The sequence below is a fragment of the Passer montanus genome, unplaced genomic scaffold (assembly GCF_014805655.1).
Source record: "Passer montanus isolate IOZ18808 unplaced genomic scaffold, ASM1480565v1 scaffold7, whole genome shotgun sequence".
Lineage (NCBI taxonomy): Eukaryota > Metazoa > Chordata > Aves > Passeriformes > Passeridae > Passer > Passer montanus.
The window spans coordinates 13,480,176-13,492,447 of NW_024372147.1; the positions used below are offsets into that span (position 1 = coordinate 13,480,176).

Here is a 12,272-nt window from a genome sequence, read left to right on the forward strand (position 1 = left end):
GATGAGCCATATATTAAGTTATACTTGGAGACTGGTAGGTAAGCCTAAAAGCACCAGAAACATTGATATTGTTCTGAAAAAGTTACAGACTCTGTAAAGTAAGCAGGAAATTTTAGGCCATTACAATTATGTGTTTTTCAGTCATGGACTGTCTGAACTGGCCATGCCTGTTAACAGCAAGAGACTGTGACGTTTGTCATAACATGGGAACAAAGTACCACACTAGCTGCTACAAGCTGTGAATTCATGGAGTCTCTGTGGTGGAGAAGTGGACTCTAGTAATTGGGCAGAACACACCACAGCTCTCAATGGGTGCAGACCTGTGCTGAGATGGTCCAACTGTCACACTGTTTACTGACACAGGAGATTTCAGATTTTCATGCAAAGAAACAACAAAAGAAAGAGGTATGCATTATCCTACTGCTGCCCTCATGGCTACATTAGAAGAACTAGTATCAGAGGAGATGAACAAATACATTTCCCATTAAAAGACAAATACTAAGGGAGAAGGCAAACACCAAATACCTTTTAAATTTTTTTGGTCAGTCAGGCATACATCCATCAGCACTTGTTCAACCACTTACTTGGAAAACAATATTTACCCAGGCCACTGTTTGGGTAACCCTTGGTATCCAAAGGATTTTGAGTTAACATGGGTAGTCTTTGTGTTGATATGAAAGGTCTGCAGAAGTGATACTTTGGTCTGATAGGATAAGAGTGGTAAGTAAGGACAAGTGAAGGCCTCAGCCTTCTTTTTAGAAATATATTGTGCTGCTGAACTAAGATGGATACTGGGCATCACAGAACCAAACAGCTGGGAGAGTGGTGAGGGGTAAGGGGCTGTCAGTCTAAGAGGGAGGAGCAGTATAATGTTATCAGGTACGAGAGGATTAAGGATACCGTTCATACAAATGCTTGCTCTAGCCTATAAGAAAAAATGGTGAAAAGGCTTAAAGCTGAGAAAAAACAACATGAGTTAGCTTCTTATTCAGTGCTGCTAAGTACTATGCTGTCACAGCCAGATTATTTTCAGAACCCCAATTATATTTGGTTGCAGCTTAAACAGATTTGCTTACAACACACAGCAGTCTGCAAGGCAAATACATCAAAAGTTTACTTCAGTGAGCCAGATTTGTGCTGCTGGTGACAGTCCCACTGGACTTGGGTCAGGGAGCGATACTGGGCTGCTGCTAAGTGCCCAGGGCTGTGATGTATGAGTTCAGTACATTTTTGGCTCTGCAGAGGTAAGCCTTCCCAAGCAGCAGCCACCACAGACTGGGGGCAGAGAGCAGGGCTGCTGCAGGAGTGTCCAAACACTAATAGGTACCTACAGGGCTATTTCCCTTGAGGCTGTGGTGAAGGATCTCACAGAAGGAGGCTGTTTTTCCCTAAAGCTCTCGCTTGAACAGCTTTTCCTTCAAACTCCACAAATTGCAAATCCTGCCTCATTAGAGGGTCACTAAGGTAAAGTAACCACCACAAGGTACTCACGATACTTTGGAGTAGGCCTCACATTGCTGTGACTGTTTCCATGGCTGGGGGAGCCTTTCAGACCAGGTGTATTTATCAAATTCACTCTCTTTAAATTTATTCTGGTATAACCTTTCAACTCTTTCTACATATTAAAAAGAGATCCAAAAAAAGCATTGGTTATTATTTTTTTTAGGCAGAAATGGTAAGAAAAAATGTCCTCGTTCCAGAAAAATAGGAAGCTTATGTATAAGACAGTCTGTAAAATATCCTGTCACAAGTGAGAAAGCAGCCATATTAATACATATAAGGAACAGAAATTGAGTTGAGCAGAGCTTGGTAATAAGTATAATCACTCGTCTTTTAATTCCTTGACTCCTGAACAGCTAAGTTTTTGTGCTTTATTTTGAACTTCAACATGTTTTGTGCCGTCATCTTGCTAACCATCTTTTCTCAGGAGCTAACAGAAAATGTGTGTATGTGAAGGTTTTTCATGGGTGTCAAAGACTGTAGGGTGAATAAGTAGTATAGAAGGGCATGGTGTCCAGCAGAAGGAACATGACGGGTGATGGATGGAACAAATTCACCAAATGGTAATTTGAAAAGGGGAGGTCCTTGGTAATGCTGATATCAAGAATGCCTTGAAAAGACAGCACTGCTTTACTCAGCCCAGAAATGAAGAGAAAGGAGTACAGAACTCAGGATATAGCCCTGTTTGTATGACCCAGTGTCTGCTCAGGGAGAGAGGACTTGCTTGTGATTGAAATGGAGCCAGATGTCCCTTTTTGGTCATACCACACCTTCCTTCACTGTGTCATGAGAGCCGTAGGACTTGGGGTGTCGCTGAAACAAACCTGTGTCAAAGCCTACTCCAAGGCCCAAGGACACCCACCATCTACCACATGGGTAAACATCCATGCTTGAACATACAAGTCCCTGCTGAGATAAGGCTTTAACCCAAACTTCAGTGCTTGCCCATACTTAAGGATCTTCATGGGCAAAGCGGGCCTGCAGACTGCTAGCACTACAAACAGGAGACAGGAGTCTCCACAGACCTGGGTTTCAATAAAATCTGTCTGAGAGATTGCTGACCAATCCTTGGAAGACTTTAACCTATTCATACTTACTTCAGGAAGGAATTGCAATAGCCTGTGTCTCATGACTAGTCATGAGGCTTTAGAAGTTTAACATGGACACTCTGTGGCAGTAGTCATGGGCAGGAAGTCTGTGGGATACAAAAGTCTGCTGATTTGATCTAGTTTATAAGAGCCACTTTCTTCTTCCAGTATGGATGTAACCCTATTTCTTAGCCTGGCTGTTGGTAAAGTAAGGATACAATTTACCTATGACATGTGGCAGTAATAAGCCTCAAATAAATGATGCTTTCAAAGTGCTTTGCATTCCTTGAAAGGAATGTGTTGTACAAACACAAAATAATTCATTCAAACTTTATGTAAAGGTTGCATTTATAAATGCTGTACAAGTAGGTAACAAATGATTAACAGATGTTGTAGCCATATTACAGAGATTAATGTATTTTAGATGGTTATAAACTATCTATGGAGTTGTTGGACTCTTTAAGGATCTGGAGAAGTAGATTAACCATGGATTAAAATATCAATCATGTGTTAAACTCATTTATAACATCACCCTTAGTAAAAAATGTGAATTTACTTTCCAAGAGGCTTCATTCATGGGAGAAAAAGCAACGATGAATCAAGCCTGTCATTTCACTGTTACATGTAAGATGAGGGGAAGCATTACTCTTTGCTTTTAAAAGCTTCATTTTGTTGCTACAAAAGAATTCTTGTAATGGGAATTACACATTTTTAAGCCCCTCTTCTCTTACTCTAAGAAAGACTAACTTCCCCTATGGCTGTGGATGAGGCTCTTTTCAGTCTTTTACCACATAACTATGAAAGTGAGTTTGTTGTATCATTCTCCTTAAAAATTGATACAGAGGAAAAATCATGTAGGTATAAAAATACAAAATCTAAACCTCAAATTATTCAACTTACCCAAGGATCTAATACTAATGAAATTAGTAAATGAAGTGGTAGCAAAGCTGCCTTTGTATCAAATTCTTCCATTTAATCTGTCTTTTTCAGAAGTACTGCTCCAATAACACATCTTATTTAAACACTTGAACTTGTTTACAGCTTCTAAGTAGTCCTCTTAGAATAATTACTCCAGCTTTTTAAGCTTTTCAGCATTCAGCCTTACCTTCATGTTATCTGTTTTTCTAACATTTTTAAATTTTTATTTTGTAGAAGCATTGCTGAGTGCTTAATATTATTAACTAGCCATTGAGTTAGCCATGCATGAAAGGGTCTACTGCATACAAGTTGCCTACTCTTGCACATCCAGAATAAACCAGTAAAGTCACAGGTGATTTGACACAACAGGATAGAAAATATCTATAGGGTCTGACTTCTAAATAACATTTTTTGCCCTTATTCTGCCTGGTCATGTTCATGGGGGTGTGAGGTGTTTCATCATTAATTGTTATCACCATAATCAACCAATGTGGATATGCTTAGTCTGCGATTTAAATCAATTTATCTGCTATCTTGCCTGGTCTTAAGGGCTTGTGAAGGATGCATCTGTGTACCCTTTCCAGCATGCCAACAAGCACATGGTCTCTGGGCTCCTCTATTAACTAGCCACCAACTCTCTAAGCACAGAAAGAAATTGGTTCCTGCTGTGTATGTTTTATGAGTAAAATCATGGATATTTGAGAAAGAAATGAAAGATTATCATGAGCACAGGCAGTGTAAAAGGGCCTGCACTAACCAACAGCTATCCACACAGTTTTATCGAAAACACCTCCCCCTCTCCTATGTGTGGTGTGTCAGACACCACTAAATGACAATAGTTGGTAAATAAGGACTTGTATATAGCCTGTGGTAAACCAGTTTAACTAGCTGCATTGATCTTTGCTTCAATTTAAATTTGTAAACTGTTCATCCTCCTTATGTAGTAAACTCCAGTGCAAGTAGTAAAGCTTAGCAGGTAGAAAGTCCTGACTGACCCACAGTTGTAGCATGTGGCCTTCTGAGAGGGATTGGTGCACACAGTCCTGCTTGGGACTGTAAAATTATGGAATTAAAAACTTGAGTCTATTAATGTATTTGAATGTTTCTTTTCCAACAATATTTCACTGCTTTTTCTTTTTTTTTCTTTTCAAACTTGATTCCTACATGTTTTCTGCTCCTGGCCTATTGTTTACTTCCCTTTACATGTGTGTTTTATTTCATGCTTCTATTAATTGAGGTTTTCCCCCCTTCACCGTTGCATGCCTTGTGCTTCAGAAGTAAGAAAAGAAACTGTGTCAAATCAATAAATTCCAAGCTGAGAGGCCAGCTCCATCTAAGCCCTTAGACCCACTGGGCATTGGCTTGCTGAGTGTAACCTGAAATCTTAAAACAATTTCTAGACGAACATTAAGGTACAAATGAGGGCTGGTTTGTCTCTCAAGTCAACACTTAAAATGAAAAAGCTGATGATGTTTTCATTGAGGTGGAAAGAGTGACAGACAGCCTCTTGACAGTGGATTACCAGGAGAGAGAAAACAGAGCTAAAGTTCTGTTTTCACTTTCCACTGCAGAGTGAAGGAGGGAGGTTGGGGGGCAGGGGAGGAGATTGGAAGTGGGGAACTGCATTTTTCCTTGTGTTTTTTTGTTAGGCTCAGTTACACATATATCACCATGGCTAAATTAAAAGGCCTGTATTCTGCTGATGGATGGGCAGTAGGTTTTGCTTGGAACCACAGGAACTCTCAGGATAACATTGGCAATACCCGGGCCAAAGGGAAATTTACAGCATAAGCTGAATGTTAAGCTTCCTTTCCAGTAACAGACTGTGGTCCAGTCCATGCAAACTCTTTCTGTAGTCATCTTTCTACAGCAAAATATTCTAGACATCTTTTAGAGTCCAGTTCTTAACAAAGTACTTAAAGACAGAGGAGCAGAAATTCACACAGAACTCCTCTGCAAAACTAGAAATGGGAAAAAACGAGCTCATGTATCACAAGAAGAAAAACAGAGCTAATTATGGGATAGAGATGAGTAGTCTGAGCTGTACTTCAGTTGCTAGTAGGAGTAATTCCAGCAAGGAATTTGTCTTCCCCAGGCAAAGGCATCAAACACAAGCCATGACAGAGAATATCCACAATTACAGCATACTTAAATAAAAGCAAGGGGAAGTTTTCTAGAAACTCAAATCCTTGGCATGATGGGGGCCTGCTCCTTATCCCATTAATTCAGTCTGTCAATTTAACTAGAAATTGCAGTATCTTGTCATCTCAGTGCTGCAGTCCATGCCTCAAGATCAAGCTATCTGCCTGTCCCTCCAGATGTCTGTATATTCCTTGCTCTGAGGTAGTAGGCTATTCCCATAAATGGAGGCCTCTGACCCTAGCAGTTCCAGGAGGAGCAACTCTATTGTCTTTGATGATACAAGGTTTTTTTGGGTGCTGGGCCAGTCTGTGAGGGCACAGGAGGGCTGGAGAACAAGAAAAAGCAGGTACCCCTTCAGTGATTTTCTGCCCTCTTGCTGCTTGCCTATCTTAACTCATGTACCTACAGCAGTAGGACAGCAGTAGCAGGAGTGGTAAAGCTGGATGTCTGCCCAGTAAACACATGTGTTTCCAAAGGGAAAATTTCTTGTTACTGTCTGAAAATCAAGTTCCTCCTTAGGGTTCTTTAGATTAGGCTCCTCCACAATTTGCTACATCTCCTGAAAAAATATCAACAAACCATCAGTATAAAATTATCCCTTATGTCTGACAAATCATGGCCAGGTTCATCTCTGCATTGTCATGGCAGAATAAACACTTTAAAAATCCACCATGCATGTGTTCAGCAATGCTTTTCCTTTACCACACATACTCAAGCATAAGTTTTTTAAAAATACAATTGGAAATAAAGTAAAAGATGACTGAAAAAATTGCACATGAAGTGAATATGAACTGGATGGAAATGCTTGACATGTTATAAAATAAATTTATTTTTAAGGGAGAAAAAAAAATAGAAGGAGAGACCCTTCTACAGTAAGTCGGACCCTAGACTGGAACGGTCAAAGTGTGGTAGAACTGAATGACATCTCTGCACTGCTTTGACTCTTATTGAAATGCAGGCAAGAATTAGATCCTGAGGCCAGCAGGTAGCAAAAATGAGTTCCAGAAAAGGCCTCTACCTACAGCAAAGCAGCAATACAGGGGAGAAAAGGCTAGGGGATTTGAAAGAGATTAAATCCATGGTGCAATGTGACCAGCAGGACACCAGGGAATGATCAAGAGGATGGGACAGCACTGTTGAGCAATTGAAACTGAATTTTGGAAGGAAGCTACTAGTACAAGTCAGAGGCGCAATAAGTTCCAAATGCAGGTTAGTGAAGGAGATCTTTTTTCTGTGGGTAAGTTGGAGTTTTGTTTTGTAGCTAATGTAGTTGTTCAGTCTGATCATTTGAGTTTCATTATTGCTAGTGTTAACTGATTTGTCAGTTTATCTAAAATGCTGCTATGTGATCACTTTAACATAAATTACTGCCAGGACATCCAAAATTTTACTCTTTTTTGTATGCGAAACTTCAACTAGCTATTGACAAAGAAGGAGGCAGATAGAAAGTGAAGGTGTAAGTTCAGTAAAAGAAAGAGTATGAAAAATCAAAAATTAAGAAATCATGTTGAATGTTGAGTGTAAGGGTATCCACAAGTATTTATGTGCATTTTTCTGACATTATTTCTGATACATTACATTTTCCTGGTGGAAAAGGTAGAAACCTAAAGAACAGATGAGTCCATCTTGGGCTGGTGACTGGACAGCCGACTAAGAGAAAAAGATGTTTGGACTCACAAGTGACTCAGGGACAGCATTTTTCTAGTTAGTATTTGTATCACCTGAGGCTGGTTTACATCTGAAAGGTAGGTAATTGCTGGACGGAGTATTTTCCTGAGGCAATTTGGTAGTAGTCAGCAGCATTATAGCAGAGTTGTTTCTGGTAATAAGAATTTTGAGATCTCTTTCCTTCCTGTTCAGGAACAACATGAGTAGAAAAATTATATGCAACTTCGCCAAGTCAAACCAAGGCCTGGAACCTGTGACTGACAACAGCTGGGAGAAAAAATTAATTAATTTTGAAATGTGTTATATGCTGACTGTGTTAACCTCTTAAAGGAAGCATGTCCACACACCCATAAAAAATTATTTTGCCTATGCAAATTGCTTGTATTGAGATGTTTTCCCCATGGTCTGTGCTGTCCACCCTCATCTTCAATATGTGACACCATGTTACCTTATCCACTATGAAGCAAACAAAGGAGCTTCACACCAGGTATCTTAGTATCAGGGCCACTCTTCCTTTGTATCTGCCATTCCCATCACAGGCACTAGATAAGGCAGTCCTTTTGATGGCTTTAATCATAAAAGCTAACATTCAAGAAATATAAAAGGCTTCTTCGAGCTCTCTTCTTTATGTCTCTCATTACCTGCTTTATACCTTCATAGCTGGAGAAAACTTACGCCGGTGTCCAGGATCTTGGTATATAACCTTTGGTCTATGACCTCCAGTATCCAGTGGTTATTAAACTTTGACCCCGGGACTTGAATGTATTTTCTACATGGCTTTTCAGGAGAGCAAAGAGCCAGTCTGGCCATTTCAGAGTACAGTTATCAAAAATGAAGAAAGTGAAAGAGTAACATCACTCAGTAACTTCAGATAGTAGCAAAACTATCAGGAGTACAAGTAGATTTATTCCATACCTACACAGTGGTGTATTTCTGAAAACACTGAAGTCTAAAGTTAAATGAAATTATAGTGATAATGTGGTAGAATACCCCTCAGCTTCCAGCAGAAGTGGTGTAAGTACCTTACATCCTCCAAAAGGGGTAATGTTGTTCCCGTTTGCAGGTGCATGAGGAGAAAGCAGCTCTTAGGAACCATATATTTGTGTTTGTTGTTCTTCACAGCCCCCATAGTGGAAGACACACATCCGTAGCAGAGGAAAGGCAAATACTAACATGTGTTTGCAAAACATTCAAGGAGATGGGGAGATGGAAATCAACATGTGGTGGAATTGACATGAAATGCAACTGTAGAACTTCTGTATTTGTTTGGATACTGACAACAGGAGAGAGGAAATTAATCTTCCAAAGTCCATTGTAGGACCCCTCTTCTTTCCTTTGCTTCTGTCACTGTGATCTTTCTTTAGCATAAGTGGGCGGCACACCTTTCCTTCACATACTTTAATATTTAGAAGTGAGTCAGAGGCCAAGAAGCCAGAACAGAAATAGTTACCCACGTACTGGGGAGGACTATGCAGCAAGTCTCAAATGCAGAACCATGTACTTTATTTGCCTTATTAATTCGCGTTTTATAACAAGAAAAAAAGGCTTTCCAGCTGCAAGGAAAAGCTGTGTCTGTAGGCAGCAGACAACAAATGTAGAATGCATTGGGACCAGAAAAAGGGATTCAGTTTGCTTTCCTACTGGTGGTTCTCCCCACTGCTTGCTGAAAGATGTATATAACAATTACACCAAAGAAAGGTCTGTAAGACTAGGGAGGCTCAGTCCATGACTGCACAAGTAGAACAGTACAATACTGTGGCACATCTGCTCCACTTATAAGGATTCACTCTTTTTTCTGCTTCCTAACTGTGTGCCTGATTGCATTGCAAGTTTCTGCTCAGGCCATTTCCCAGCCTAGAAAGTGGCAGAAATTCAAAGCCAAAGGAAACTGTTGTCCCTTAAAACGAATAAATTTCTGTCAGGTCACATCACATTCTATCCTACAAGTTTAAGATAAAAATATCTGTAGAATGGTAGGAAAGAGTCAATTTAGCCATGTTTCCTCTGTTATGGAGATCAGTGTTGGAGGCCTAGGGAAGATCAAAAGCAAGGAACATCAACATCCAGCACGATCTTCCAGTTTCCAGGTATTTGCAATTCACAGGCTTCAGAGCCAGCATATTCATGTCAGACAATCCTGGATAAATCTTATTTCATGAACTTATCTAGTTTTGTTTAAGCAAGCATGCATATGACACACAAGTATGTACTTCTACTTTCTTCTAGATTAGAAAAATCTGCTATTTTTATGGCTGATCCTCTATTTGATCTTGGAAAGTTGAAATGCATTTTACTCTGGCTCAGTTTCATGAATGCTGATGAAAATATTACTATTCACAAGGATACATATAAAAGAAAACTTCATATTTCCATATAACTCAACATGTAAGTAATTGGTAAATTGTTATGTTTATATAGTAATACTCAACCAAATATTCTAGAATTAACAGATGTCCTGAATTCTTTTTTGTACAGCTATCTCAGATATTGCCCAAACCATAATAAACTATTATAAGTTTAGAAACATCATAAAAATGCTAACTTTTTGAAAGAAGAATTCATAAATAAATCTTTGTACCTTTTGGGAAAACAGGTATTGCATTGTAAATATTTATTATAAATATATTATTAAGGAAGAGGCGCAGCAGAAGTTTTACAGCTGGAACTAAGTTGCTATGAATAATTTTGTTAAAGAACACTGTCAACAATATTTATACTGTGTCCAAATTGTGCTAAGTTTTTACACACTATTAGGAAGATAAGATCACATACCTATTGCAGTGTTTGGAGCTCGCTCAGAGCCAAGAAGTCTGGCAGGACTCAGTGCCTCAGCTCTTAGCAGACGGGTGTTACACAACGTGCCTCTGCACAGCACAGCTCACCCGAGGGCTTCTCCCGACCCCAATGCCCGGGGCGGCTGCGGCTCAGTGTATGAGATGGGATGCTGGGAAGGGAAAGTCACTGAACCCCAAATGCAGTGTGCTACTAATGAGTGTTTTAAGGGCAAATACTCTCCCTCTAGGCAAATTCTCATTTGGAGGAGGCACAGTGGAGAGAATTTCACTTTGTTGCGTGAGTACAGACTTCAGTGTGTCTGTTCATGTGTGGCTGGATTCTGCTCAGGTACTTTGCCCTGTCTTCACTTGCTCAGGGGCAGAGAAATTTACACATGAGTTGATGAATGCAAATGAATGCATGAAGTATGATGCTAGCCCTCTCAACTTAAAGACAACTGTATGCAAATGTGCATGTGCAGATATTTAAATTCTCACAGGATATAATTATAAAATAATACGCAAAGAACCAGTCTAAACTCAGGTATATGTACTTGTTGTTGTTTACATAGTTCTTAGGATGTAAAAACTTATTAATTTTTTGAATGTAGGCTATTCCTTACTTTGATGCCTTCCTTTTAATTTTTTTTGGATTTTCCTGATGGCACTCTATGTTAAAAAATTAGTTAGGGTCAAGACAAATGTTTTTAATTCAAGATAATTGCTTCCTTAGAGAATTCAGTCTTGTAACTTAGTTTTAGGTAGTCCTGAAAGGAGCATGAATTTGCACTCAATGACCGTTATGGATGTGTCCCTTCTAATTTGAGATACTCAGCAATTCACTGAAAATGACATAAAATTATTTTTTCCCCTACAAAACATCAATTGAAATTAGATCATCAGAGTTGCCATTCCAGAAAGATATAATTTGAAAAAACATTTGTTGTCTATCAATCAGATTCTGGATGGGATCCAGATAACTGATTTTAAGGGTATGTAAAACTGTAAACACCAAGTTTTAGCCCACATTTCTTCAGAGAACCAGGTCTGCTTCTATTTGTTTGTCCTGTTCACCGCTAATAATGTTTCAAACATCAGCAACTTCACTCTAACAGAGAATATGAAATCTCTCATACCACCAAGTTTTTCTAGATCTGGAGACAGCAGCATCCAGGCTGTTAGAAGGACACCTGGGGTGATCCTTTATGGGGTGCTAGAGGACTGGAAATGGACAGAGCCATCTCAGAGGTGTCACACCCCAGCAGAGACCGCGGACCGGAGCTGTCGCTGCCAGAGGGCAGCTGCCGGTGTCTCGGTCGGCAGAGGAGGAGCAGGCAGGCAGGCAGGCAGCGCTGCTGGATGGCACTGGCATTGGGTGTGTGGCTCCGCAGCTCCTCTGGCCGCAGAGGGTGGCTCTGAGCAGCAGAGATGCCGCAGCTGGGGACCCTCCCGCAGCCCCGGCTCCTGCAGGAGCGCGGTGCTGCGGGTGCTGCGCGCTGCCCACAGGTGGCCTTCACCGTTTGCCAGACAGAAAACAAATTTGCCTCTGAGCCTTCTGGTGTTTGTGGGCATCGGCCTGACGGCTCCTGCTTGAGATGCTCGGGTCTGGCTTTCGGGGAGCTCCTCAGCAGAGGGCCCTGCTTGTCGCTCCTCTCCGAATGCTGTAACATAATCTGCGCGAACTGGGAAGGGTCAGTCAGAATGAGCAAGATCTGCTGAAAAATTCACTCACATTTGTGATGTCAAATGGTGTCAATATAGTCGGAAAAACAACACTTCAAAGTAGAATATGTTTCAGAGATGGTGATAATTTTATTATCTGTATCTGCCTGAGCACAGGCCTGGTGTGAAACAACAGAGCAAGGAAGAGAAAAGGAAAAGGAGCTGAGCAGATCAGAGAAGATCAGAAAATTGCTCATTCAGGGTAATAAATTACTCATTCAGAATAATAAACTTTGCTGTCAACAAACACAGCTTCCCTTGGATTTTTCAAAGGATAAAACCACCATTGTTTATGTTTAAGCTACCCTTTCTCCCATGTCCTTTATCATAACAAAGTTATTTAAGTTCCCTATGAAACAACAGTATATATTTCCGATGTTCCAAAACAGGTGCTGAGTACAAATTTTCAAACTTTTACAGATAAATAGATTAGATTAAAGAACAAAAACAATGGTGTTGA

General features: G+C 40.2%; 1 long non-coding RNA gene across 1 annotated transcript in view; it reads right to left on the reverse strand.

Moving 5' to 3' along the window:
* The window catches only part of LOC120512105, a 44,167-nt gene extending 33,785 nt beyond the window's left edge, over nt 1-10,382 (reverse strand). Inside the window, exon 1 of the long non-coding RNA XR_005629933.1 lies at nt 10,089-10,382. This is a non-coding gene — a long non-coding RNA (uncharacterized LOC120512105). The remainder of the gene's footprint in view (nt 1-10,088) is intronic.
* Nucleotides 10,383-12,272: the final 1,890 nt, after the last annotated feature.